The following is a 13,637-nucleotide window of genomic DNA, read 5'->3' as shown; positions in this document are numbered from 1 at the left end:
GAGGGCAAGATGGCCCCCACCTGTCACCATACGATTGCAGGGCGGAAGTGACGTCAAAACGTCAGTTCCACCCATGCTTCTTAAAGCAACATTTTTTAAATGTCATTTTTTCAAATGACAAGATTTTTGACCCCAGATCTCATATTTAAGAGGACCTGTCATACTTTTTTCTATTGCAAGGGATGTTTACATTCCTTGTAATAGGAATAAAAGTGATCAATTTTTTTATTTATTTTTTCAGTGTAAAAAAATTATAAAATAAAAATAAAACACAAAAAAAATGTTTTTAAAGCACCCCGTCCCGATGAGCTTGCGCACAGAAGCGAACGCATACGTAAGAAGCGCCTGCATATGAAAACGGTGTTCAAACCACACAAGTGAGGTATTACCGCGATCGTTGGAGCAAGAGCAATAATTCTAGCCCTAGACCTCCTCTGTAGCTCAAAAGATGCAACCTATAGAATTTTTTAAACGTCGCCTATCGGGATTTTTAAGGGTCAACGTTTGACGCCATTCCACGAGCGGGCGCAATTTTTAAGCGTGACATGTTGGGTATCATTTTACTCGGCTTAACATTATCTTTCACAATATATAAAAAAACTGGGCCAAATTTCTTGTCTTATTTTTTAATTCAAAAAAGTGAATTTCCCCCCCAAAAAAAAGTGCACTTGTAAGACCGCTGCGCAAATACGGTGTGACAAAAAGTATTGCAATGACCGCCATTTTATTCTCTACGGTGTTAGAAAAAATAATATATATAATGTTTGGGGGTTTTAAGTAATTTTCTAGCAAAAAAAACTGTTTTAGTCTTGTAAATGGCAAATCTGAAAAACACCCAAGGTCCTTAAGTGGTTAAAGGATCCTTTTTAGAGAATAAAAAACAAACTTTTACAACCCCGTTAAGCAAAAAATAAGAAAGATGGATCATTCTTACATTTAAAAAAAAAAAAAGTACAGCCAAAGCTCACAGGAGTACAATTCGTTCTGCATCCTGTGACCCGTTTTCAGCAGACAGTTGGCTGAAGCCTGCTGTTGGCCGTTGTGCGTCACAGAAGTGGTCGAGACTCGGGAAAGAATGCGACCATATGGTCGGGATCTGCCTACATGCCTAGACCGGCACCCGGCTTAGCAAGCTGCCGAGAACCTAAACCAGCCTCTCCCATCCTCCCACAGCCTATCACTCCAGTGGGCGTGTGCTAGAGCAGACAGCGGTTACCGACAGTCACCAGCTCTCTGCTCAGGGAGCTCTGAGCAAGTGTTTGATCGCTCGGTTCTCAGCCCTAGAGCTGTCAGGGGCAGGATGCAGCATCAGACCAATGCTGCACCCACCTAAGAAGTATTATAAAATAAAAATAAATTTTAAAAAATCATATACTTTTTATTTTTTTTTATTTTCTTTTCTTACATAATTTATTTAGCGCCTACAGAAATGTTCAGGCTTGCAGTACAGATGTGTATTTCTAGATTTTCCAGTTCGTCCATTTCAACAAATCGGCTATGCTCAGATCCACAGAGAACCTCCATTTGTGCAAAAATAATAGCATTTTAATCAGTGGTTAGTGCTGCAGATGTGGATGATTCAAATTGCTCTACATCCACAATGTGGCCATTATCTAGCTCCCATATTGGTCACACAGGCAGTAAATAAACATTACCAGCACAGGTTGAGCTTCTCCGCATTTAATTTGCAGGTTCTGAAAGAAGAAAGAGCTCAGCATGAACAGGCAATTATTGCTGGAAATAAGTACACATAGGAGGCACTCAATGCAGGATCATTGTATTTACCAAGATTATTGCATCTTTCAGTTTAGATACCTATATTCTAGGTACAACATAAATGATACATAATTATACCTTATCATTTGCCAAGTTTAAACAGTTTCTCCAATTCCTGATTAACAAATGTATCACATCTGCTTGGGATACACAGAAATTGCAAGAGTAGAAAAGATTGTGGCATTTCCGAATGTTACAAAAACAGAATAAAGTGCACACGCACTTGTAACTTCTATAGATGCACAGAATCCCAATACTAGTATTCGTGTAGTTCCCTCTCTAGGTATATAAAAAGGAATTTGACACTGCTGAATGACTCCACTTGTGGGAGATGCTGCAAATAATGCAATTTCCACTTTGTTTTATACAAACGTTACTTGCCTTGTAGAGTCAGCCAATTGCATCAGTCGGGCTTAGGGGGGCTGCGTTTCTGCTTCGTTTCCATTATTTAGAGGCACCAGGCAGTGCTGCCCTGTCTCCCCAACTCTCTTTCACTTTAACAATGGAGACAATAGCCATGGTCTTGTGCGTCTCACAATGTTAGGGACTTTGCTGGAGGAGTAGGTCACCCTGTAAGCCGATAGTCTTCAATAACTTCCTCAATACCTTCTCAGTGGTCACAGGCCTCCATGTTAATTGGACATAATTCCATCCCATAGCTATGCCCCCTACCGTGCAGTGGGTTGACAGGTTGTATTTGGGAGTCATCATCACATGCACTTTTGATTACTGTATGTCTCTCTTAACCTACTGCCTGTAATGCACAATGTCAAGGTTTAACTGAGGGCAGGGAGCAATCTGTTGTCTATTAGGTCGTAAAAACGTAGTCAAAATGAAGATACTACTGAAATTCACCCATTTGTTCCACAACGGGATCCCAAAACCTTTTTAACTTAAAGGGGAGGTTCACCCAAAAACACACCTTTGTACTAGCATTAGCTACAGTATGCCTTTTTTTTGTGTGCTGTACTTACGGTTTAATCCGTAAGTTTTGTTTCAGACACCCGCGGGGAATGGGCGTTCCTATGAAGAGTGGAACATGATTGACGGCCAGCTATGGCGCGTCACACGTTCCGAAAATAGCCGGAATAGGACTCCGCTCTTCATGGCGCCTGCGCACAGACTAGGAGCTGACTGCGCAGGCGCCGTATATGTCCGCGTCCTATTTCTGCTTTTTTCGGAAGGCATGACGCACCATAGCTGGACGTCAATCATGTACCCGTCTTCATAGGAACGCCCATTTCCCGGCCGGAGTCTGAAACTAAAGTTCCGGATTAAATCGTAAGTACACCGCAAAAAAAAAAAAGGCATACTGTAGCTGATGCTAGGTTGTATGGTAGATAAAGAATTTTTTTTTTTTTTTTTTAGGGTGAACCCCCGCTTTAATTGAACCAATTGCTTTTGTCTTTTTATGGGGCCCTTAAAACTCCTGAGATACAAATTTAGCACCCTTATGAGACCACCCCTACATGGTGGTGTGCTACTCCTGGACTGTCACAAATATTTTCTTGTAGCTCAGTAGCAGCACACTGGTGGCTACATCCGGATGTTCTTAATCTCTTCAAAAGATTGAAGCGGCGGTTCTACACACTACGGGGACACAGCCTACTGTCCTCCTATGGGCGGTCGGACCATCTGTCTGTTTTCATCCAATTGTCATCGGATCTGCCAGACAGATACTGAATGTGTCCTCCAACCGACTGTTTAGCGGACAGGATTGGATGTCGGCGGAGTTTGATCGGTCTGTTGACTTTCACTGCGCCATGAAGGGCAATAGTTGGTCCGATCGGGTGTGCCTGAAAAACTGATAGGTGGACTCGATGGGTCAGCCCATGTGAAAAGGCAGCCTTCAAGATTTTTACCCTGGAGGAACCCTTGAAATTTTTCTTCAGTTCTTAAGCTAGTTACACATTATACAATTTTTCCATTTAAATTTTCTTTAGATTTACATTCACCGGCCACTTTTAGGTACATCTTGCTACTATCGGGTTGGACTTCCTTTTGCCTGTAGAACTTCCGACATAGATTCAACAAGGTGTTGGAAACTTTCCTCAGAGCTTTTGGTCCGTAGTGACATGACATATGCAGTTCCTGCCGATTATCGGCTGCAAATTTCCCATTCCACCACATTCCAAAAGGTGCTCTATTGGATTGAGATCTGGTGACTGTGGAGGACATTGGAGTACAGTGACCTCATTGTCATGTTCAAGAAACCAGTGGTGAGATGATTTGGGCTTTGTGACCTGGTGCTGGAAGCAGCCATCAGAAGATTGTTAGATTGCCCAGGGTGTCAATATGTTGGGTAAACCATATTATTTATATTATTTTTTAAACGTTCTGCAATTTAGTGGTCACACTAATGTACCATGAACGGTAGATATAATTATTTTTACAGAGGTTCCCTAAAGCTGGCTACACATTATACAATTTATTTAGTTTTTTTGCACACTTTTCCTTTTTACCAAAACCATGTAATGAGGTCAAACCTAAACACTTTCAAATTGTAATCAGGCAGGCCCTTGCGCTACATAGTTGAAGGTACAGTATATGGTTGGGGAAAGAAAATGTTTTGTACCTGCTGAGATCTGCCCACAGCCTGAACTCGCAGTTGGGTTCCCAGAGCACGCAACACAACCACAGTAACCAGTGTTCATTGTCCTGTCTTGTCTCTCAGGAAAGTCAAGTTTTCCCACAGAGATCTCTTTTCTATTATTACTGCATAGCATATACTTTCTGTGTAGATATTGCCTTCTTAGTGGCTGAAGAGGCAAAGCATACTGCTTTCTCATTGGAGAGGCTAGGGATGCAGGTTACTTGGATCTTCCAAGGATATGAAGTTTTGAAGTGATATGAAGTTTTGGGGGAACCAGTTGCTACCTAATGTAGTCTTATGTTTCTGGTGAAGTAATCCTTTAGGCTGTTTAAACTTTTTTTTTTTTTTTGCGCTGCTGGAATGCACATGTTAAGTTGGGGTGCCATTAATTTTTATTGACACCCCTAACCATGAAAAAACATCTGAAGATTAGAAGCCCCCCGTTTACTTACCTGAGTAGAAAGACTTGCATCGCGAAACGCGCTCGATCGTTGCCCGGCTTCTCGGCTCTTCATTGGATAGATGACAGTGCGGCCATTGGCTTGCGCTGCTTTTAATCAAATCCAATGGCGTGTCAGGGGCAGGGCCGAGTCATACACTTGGTGGCTATGGCCGCCGACTGTATCGTACGGGAGCGTGCCCGCAAGGTGACCCCCCCCCCCCTCGGGAGGGACCTTCCCAGAGGGGGGTTAGCTCTTGCGAGGAGGAGCCGCCGTGGGACCCCAGAGGAGGATGGTTTGCGTGTGTGTGTTTTTGCGTGTGTGTGTTTTTGCGTGTGTGTGTTGTTGTTGTTGTTGTTGTGTTTTTTTTTTTTTTTTTTTTTTTCATTTAAAATTGTGATCCTTGCATATAAAGTTGCATTTAAAGTTAAATAAAAAATAAAAAAAGAGATGGTGCTTGTCTTTCAAGACACTCGTATACTGTGTTACTCGCAACCTAAGGTATTCCTGTACAGCATATTACAGTCGAAATATGGTTATAGCTTTTACAGTTATTCCTACGTCCATTTATTGCTTTAGCAGTAATAAAGTTGGCTGTGGCCAGTTTAAAGCAGTACTGAACTCCTGCCGTAATGTGCAAGTATGCATAGTAAATATGGACATTATGGCCAACCTAACTCTGAATTTGTCATCCTCCGGTGCTCACAGCTCTGCCATCCTCATTGCCAGTCAGTCCACACCGCTGTCATTTTCTGCTGCTCAAGTTGAATCGTTCATGCACCCAGCTAATTTCTTGGTATTTTATATATTTTATTTTTTTTTGGCCGAAGAAACATGCAACATCACTTCTCCGAAAAAGCTCTACCTCCTAGCAAGTTAAGGATTTAGTTCCACTTTAAATGTGAAATGTGTATGCTCTGCTCACCATCTGAGGCTGTCTATCTCAAGAGAAAGTTGAAGGGAGGATTTTATTACATAGTCCCCAGTGAAAGCAAACACATGATTAAATCTGTTAACCACTTTAATACCGGGCGCTTTCACCTCCTTCCTGCCCAGGCCAATTTTCAGCTTTCACCGCTGTCACACTTTGACAATTGTGCGGTCATGCAACACCCATATTACATTTTTGTATGTGTTTGAGACAGATGGAGCTTTCTTTTGGGGGCATTTAACCACTTGGCCACTGCCCTATAGCAGTTTTACTGTTGGTTACAGGGGTGGCAGCTGTGTGCCGGATCACGTGTGTGTGTGTGTGTGTGTGTGTGCGCTAATACATACATACGGATATGGGGGGGGGGCGCAAATGCTTGCTCCGGCTATGATTATACACAGCAGGAGCCGATTGGCCGTTACTCAATGTCCTGTCTGCCCGCAATCATCAGCCAGAGAGGCAGGACAGCGATCCTCCTATGTAAACAAGGCAAATTGCCATTCTGACAGCTGGGAAGGCATGGATCCTGTGTCTCTGCAAAGCAGGGACTAGGATCCATGTCTTCCCCCAAGTAAAATCACCTCACACATTTAACCCTTTTTATTTGTAGCATCACTGTTTTAGTGTCACTGGTTCCCAAAGAGTGTTCGGATGTCTGCCGCAATATCGCCATCACACTATAAGCCGCTTGATCTACGCCATTACTAGTAAAATAAAAATATCCCATAGTACTTTTCTTGCTACTTTTCTTTCTCATATATAATTTTATTTTATCCATTTGGATACATTTTTTAGTCGATTTTTAGGTATACTGAAATTTCTGAACACGGTATTTTTTGACTCATGGATTCTGTGGAGAGAATATTAGAGGTAGTCGATTCCTCGAATAAATTCTTAAATTAATTGTTTGATATCAAAATATTATTTCGCTAAATCGGAAATATAAGTATACCAAAGTTTCTGTTTATTTTCTCGGTTAGATTGGTTTACAGAAACATGTGATTTCTTGTTGTTTTCTTTATCTCTAACTATTGAGTAATTCTTTGATTTGAACCTCGATATTGTTAGAAAGAATATACTACTAAATATGTCATTCTTTAATGCAATATCTTTTTTTTTTTTTTTTGCTGTATAATATCGAATGTACCATCTATATTTTGAAAATAAAATTAAACTTGATTGAAAAAAAAAAATATCCCATAGTTTGTAGAAGCTACAGTGTTGCACAACCACGCAGTGCTGTATTAAAAAAATGGCCTGTCATGAAGGGGGGTAAATCTTCCAGAGGTCAAGTGGTTAATTGCCACTGGGGGCTTTTATTTTTTGATAAACAGAAGATAAAACATAAAAAAAAGGCTTAGTTTCTGTTATAAAATTTTGCAAATAACACATTTTTCTTTACTGATGTGTGCTGATGAAGTGCCAATGTGTTGAGGCTTCACTAATCGGCGATCACTGAATGGTGCCCATGCCAATCAAATTACTTCCTGTGCTCAATATGCAGCACTGCAGCCTTTACTGTAAATAACCTGAAAGCTATTGGAGATCACTGGATCAGTAGTGCCTACTATAGTAATTTCCTGCTTCTAGAGGAATCCCACAGATATGGTATATGGTCCAGGCTTTACCAATGCAACTATGAAAATATCCACATCTAGAATTCACTGCAGCAGGGCGGCACTGCCAGGCAGGATCACGTACATGCTTGTCCTCCTGTCTCCTGATTATGGGTTAGTGGCGTGCTATGTGATCACATGATTACAATGTCAACAAAGCTGTTATGAATGAGTTTCATTCATAACAGCTGTGTGTTTCCTTTAGTGATGCTGTGATTGGCCCACAACCCTTATAAACTAGCTTATCATGAATTGCTTACCTTAGATCGAAGCCCCAGCAGCGGTCCTCGTCCCCCCCCCCCCCCCCGGTGGCGACATCTCTCCCAGGGGTTACTTCCGTATATCGCCGCTCCGGCGCTGTTATTGGCCAGAGCCGCGATGACGTCACCTAAGAACCATTGCTTCACTTTGCCCCAGTGCGCATGTGCTGATGACATCGGCAAATGCAGGGGACAGGGGATATCTCTAAAGACAGGTATTTGCACCCACTTCCGGCCACACAGTCTCGGGCAGATGTCACCTCCCGCCCCCCCCCCCCCTCGTTGTGTTCTGGGAACACTCGGCTCCCAGTACACAGCGAGAGCCAATCGGCAGGCGTAGCGCGACTCGCGCATGCGCCGTAGGGAAACGGGCAGTGAAGCCGGAGCACTTCACTTCCTGGTTCCCTCACCGAGGATGGCGGGAGGGGGGGGGCAGCACAGTGGCGAGCGATCGCTCGTCCTCTGCTGCGGGCGGCGCTGGACTCCAGGACAGGTAAGTGTCCTAATATTAAAAGTCAGCAGCTGCAGTATTTCTAGCTGCTGGATTTTAATATTTTTTTTTTTTTTTCAGTGGAGCTCCGCTTCAATATAGGCTTACCTGTAGCATAAAGTGGTTGTAAAGAGTTTACAACAACTTTAATGTAATCTGGCACCAACAACCATGCTACCTTCAGTCACCTAAATCCCCTTTCTTCTCCATTCTGATGCTCGGTTTGAACATCAGCAAGTCATCTTCACCATTTCTAGATGCCTAAAATGCATTGAGTTGCTGTCATGTGATTGGTTGATTAGCAGTTTGTGTTGCCAAACAATTGAACAGGTGTGCCATTATAAAGTGTCCGGTGGGTGTACATGCTGCATTCGCCGGCTTGTGTGGCAGCAGATTCCCCATTGAAATTGGATCGCTCGTCGTATCCTAATGACAGGTGGCAGCAGGGCAAAGATTGGTGATTGCCACCATGGCCGGAGGGTGCTGGATCATCAGTATGTATAATTTCAGGTTATGCCTTTGGTTTTTTTAATATTATTATTTACACCCAAAGACTAATGAATAGTTGCAAGCAGATCTTTTCTTTTATATACAAGATGATCATACAGGCTTCCTTTGTAGCCTTGACTTCAGCTGACTTCCAACTGTTCACTTTGATGTGTGGGCTTATTTAATAAGGCAGTGCAAAGAGCAGTGCTGCACAGTAACTGTGTTTAATCAATCAAGCATGCACACAAAAAATCCTTTGTGTGATTTTAATCAAAGATCCTATATTTGGATATTCTCCTTGCAGTCACAGAATGCTATCTATAGCCACATATTCTTGACAATTTAAAGCGGGTGTGTCATTTTTGCTCATTAAAAAAAAATAGTGTTGACAGACTAAGGAAAAGAAACCAAACTATACTTCATTATTTCTAAAAAAAATTCTAGGGATGACTTCCCCTTTTATTAGCCAAAGATATAAACTAGGAGGCTGGAAATGGGCATTGAAAAGGAAAGCGTGTTTCTCATTACTGTTTGAAAGTTTCTAATCGGTAACCGTTGCTAGGATTGTGAAAAAGCCTAAGGCCCCTTTCACACAATGGCGGTATAGCGCCCCTTAAAATATCAGCGCTATAACGTCGGAATTGCTGCGGGATTCAGCAGCTAGCGGTGCGGTATTAACCCCTGCTGGCGGCCGATAAAGGGTTAATACCGCCCGCAATGCACCTCTGCAGAGGCGCATTGCGGGCAGTATTACCATTATATATATATATATATATATATATATATATATATATATATATATATATATATAATATGGAATAGATGACCAATGAAGAAAATAAGTCCTAAATAAGAAAATGGCAGCGAAGCAAAAGATAACGGTGTAATGAGGAATGGTCTTCAAAGGAGGTCTGTAGACAATAATATAGTGTATGCAATATTTATAACTGGTCTCCCAGGACTCTCACCTCAATGAAGTAACAAATTGGCATATAGCATGGATATGGATTCACATCTAGATGTTCCTCTTTGATGCCTTCTCTAATGGTTCCTTGATATTAGCATGGATTCTTATTCCCAAAAAATCATCTACGGATCTATAATCTCTCAAACGTGCAGAGGGGAAGAGAAAAAGCAAAAAGAGGCGGATGCTTCTAATGGTGAAGTATGTAAAATCAGGGGGGATGCTTTAATGGTTTAAAAGTGGACTCTTACATCAAAATATAAAAATGCAGGCATATGTGACATAGGACGCGGCCTATCACAGCGCCGTCTTGCTTGGATCTGGTGGCTTCCGGATACGATGATGTCACGTGCTCCCTACGTCGTTGCGTCACGGTCACGTAGTCCAAGGGAGGGGGCGAGCACAACACTCCACACCAGGGAGAAAGCCTCGCATTATGGTGTGTAGTTACAGACAGAATAACAGGAAGTGAGGATTTCTCAGAAGAAATAAGGAAATTTAAAAGCAAAATGGAAGGATGAGGTAAGTGAAGGAGGACTGCACTAAGGTAAGGGAAGCTATTTAGGAGAAATAAATTGTACCTTTACAACCCCTTTTTAAGAATTTTTATTTTTTTTGCATTTAGAAAGGTTTAATATTAATATCTTTGATTTATTTATTAATATTTGGATTTTCTATATATGGTCCTTTTTTATAGCATCTCTACAGTATGAAGTCTGGGTATTCCTTGTGGTGTGTGTGTTTTCCCGAAGGTGGGCTCTCTATAGGATTAGTACACCTCCCTACTGCTGTCTCAACATAGACTGACCAGGAATCTGTAATCTCCATGAGCAGCTTTAGATAAGATTTATAGACTGTAAGCTGCTACTTGTACTTGGGCCGATGTGACCAGTTTAATGCAAAAAAAAGTGTTTTGTGTGTGTGTGTTGCCGCGTACAGACGATCGGACATTCGGACAACAAATTTTTTTCCCGACGGAATGTTGTCTCAAACTTGTCTTGCCTACACACGGTCACTCAAATGTTGTCGGAAATTCCGAACGTCAAGAACGCGGTGACATACAAGACTACGACGAACCGAGAAAAATGAAGTTCAATAGGCAGTGCGGCTCGTCTACTTAATTCCGAGCACGTGTGGAATTTTGTGCGTCGGAATTTCGCAACCAAATTCTCAAATTTTTTTGTTGACGTTGTCGGAATTTCCGACAGCAAATGTCCGATTGAGCATACACACGGTCGGAATTTACGACAACAAGCTCCCATCGAACATTTGTTGTCGGAAATTCCCATGGTGTGTGTGTGCTTCTACACAAAAGGATGCGGTTTTGAAAGCAAAAGGGGTCACACCAAATATTGATTTGATTTTCTCTTCTGTTCATTTACTTTCCATTGTGTTAATTGATCAAGAATAAACTATTTAATACTTTTTTTTTTTTTTTTTCTAAAAGCATTCCTTTGCAGCTCTTTTAGGTGTAAAAAAAAAAGATGCCTGCAGGCAGAAAATGTTACAATGTTTGGATAAAAGACACACACACCCATGTTAATGCTGCATAATTCAAGGTGTGACTTGAATAATTTTTGCAGTGTGGGCATTATATCCTTCTTTTTTTTTTTTTCCAATCTGGATTTGGATTGGTTGCTACAAGTGGCACCTCTCGTCTTATTTTTTCTTACACAAGCCCCGCGGAGGGTGTACAAGCATAGTAATACATATACAGTACACATTACTGGGAACATCTGTGTTCCTGCTCAAGCATATCAGAATCGAGACATTCCTTTTCTTGATGACACCTGCAAGCTTAATATATCACACTTGTGTGGCCTTACTCGTAGATGTGCTGATCTAAGCTTGGATGAGCCAATGCCACTTGGGACACCCTGGGGAATGGGGTTTCTGTATAGCAAATACTACCTGAGCTGTGCTCTTGAAGATTGCATCGTTCTACCTGTATTTTTCAATATGGGACCTCCGACTGCACATTTTAAATGGATAAAAAAAGCATTCTATTCATAGAATCTAACAAACTGGCTTATGTTGAAAACGGTAAAGAGGAAAATGTAACGAAGCCGATAGCCAACAGATTTTTATTTTATTTTTTTGTTCCAATTTGTTAACCACTTCTTCTCTAGAAGATTTACCCCCCACCATTTCTTCATGATCAGCATTTTTTGCGATACAGCACTGCGTTGCTCAATGACAATTGTGCGTCCCCGTAAGCAAATAAAATTGATGTTTTTTCCCCCCACAAATAGAGCTTTCTTTTGATGGTATTTGATCACCTCCTATGTTTTTTTGTTTTTTCTCCCATTTTTTTTTGCGCTATAAACAAAAGCCCGATTTTTGTTTTTTTTGTTTTTTTAAACATTAGTTATCAGTGCTAAAAAATATGCACGGTCACTGTACTAATGACGCTGGCTGGAAGGGGGGGGGTTAACGGGGGGAAATCACAGGGTTAATGTGTGCCTAGCCAGTGTTTTTCTAAACTGTGGGAGTTTTTTTATTTTTTCAAGGGAAGAGATGGATTTTATTCCCTGGTTTGCAGAGACACAGGATCCATGTCTTCCCTCCTGTCATTGGCGATCTACCTTGTTTACTTAGGGCTTGTTCACATAAGTACTGAATGCAGAGAATGCTACAAGGCCATTTTTTTGGGGGGGGGCAGCAATTCTGCCACAACTCGGGCCTCTTTCCTGGCAGACAGCAGAAATCGGTAGCCACAAATGTACCTCCAACATGCAGTCCATTACATGGAGTGCCACAACAACCCATATGTGAATTGAGTCATTCAACTCCATCAGACAAAGCTTTTAAAGTGGAGGCCCAGACAACAACAAAAAATGGCTAAAAAAAAAAAAAGGGGGGGAAAAAAATAAATGTTATACTTGCAGAAATTGCTGTTACTAGGCAGATCATCCTAATCTGCCTCTTTCACGGTGAGGTTCTGTGTTCTGCTCGCAAAGTCTCCTGGGAAATGTAGGCGGGCTGCCTTTTGGGCCACACAGAAACGGTGTTCCCATTCACAAATAGCCGTGCGACTCGAGCATGCGCAGTAGGAAATGGGCAGTGAAGCCGTAATGCTTCACTGCCTGTTTCTCTTGGTGAGGATGGCGGCGACGGGACCAGCCACGATCGACTGATTGGCCTTGGGCGGCCGATATCGCGGGCAACCTGAACAGGTAAGTGTGCTTATTAAAAGTCAGCAGCTACAGTGTTTGTAGCTGCTGACTTTTATTTTTTTTAAAGCCGGACCTTACTTATCAAAAGTCAGAACCTGGAAAGCACCCCATTTATTCTTTTTTTTTTTTTTTTTAACAGAAAAGTTTTATTAATAAAATAAAGAAACAAAACAAAAAGCAAATCAACAAACTGTGGTACAGCAAGGTTTGACATTGTACGGATTAGCACATACATACAATCAGCATGACAGGTACAGGGCAACACACCAGAGATAGATCTGAATGGGTCTAGGTTGGATCGCTGAATAGGGTGAGGGTCAGCTAGTCAGGCTGCAGGACGGTGAGTCATGTCCCAAACCCCGGGGGGGGGGGGAGTGCACCTCCTCCACACGATTAAAGGAGAAGCACTATGAATCCATGGAGCATACAAGAGCATTCTCAAACAGGCAGTGCCCTAACTGCCACCCATGACCCCCAAACTTTGTCAAATTTTTGGGGGCACTTGCGGCCCATGTAGGTCAATTTGTAGAGAGGCAGAACGGAGTCCACCAGTGCAAGCCATTGAGCCACTGTTGGGGGGCTCGCCAGCTTCCACTGTCGTAGCAGTGTTTTCCTAGCATAGAAGCAGAGAAAGAATAGTAGCAAGCCGGCGTGAGTAGACTGTGTCACGCTCTCTGTGATACCGAGAAGGAGAATCTTGGAGTCCAGCGGCACTCGGAGGCCAGTAGCAGCGTTAATTTTCTCCACCACCCCTTCCCAGTATCCCCGCACGACCGGGCAGTCCCACACAACGTGATAGAACGTTCCTGTCTCTCTCTGACATTTAGGGCATCGGTCTGACTGGGTACGGAATATCCTGGCAAGGCGCTGGGGGGTGTAATAGGCCCTGTGTAAGAACTTCA

The 13,637-nt window shown here is 42.3% G+C and overlaps 1 protein-coding gene across 2 annotated transcripts in view; it reads left to right on the top strand.

Moving 5' to 3' along the window:
• Window positions 1-13,637, top strand: part of MAN2A2 (mannosidase alpha class 2A member 2) — a 185,109-nt gene that overhangs the window by 51,031 nt on the left and 120,441 nt on the right. The gene's annotated exons all lie outside the window — the stretch shown is intronic.

Source organism: Rana temporaria, chromosome 3 (assembly GCF_905171775.1).
Source record: "Rana temporaria chromosome 3, aRanTem1.1, whole genome shotgun sequence".
Lineage (NCBI taxonomy): Eukaryota > Metazoa > Chordata > Amphibia > Anura > Ranidae > Rana > Rana temporaria.
This window is presented reverse-complemented; position numbering and strand designations above follow the sequence as displayed.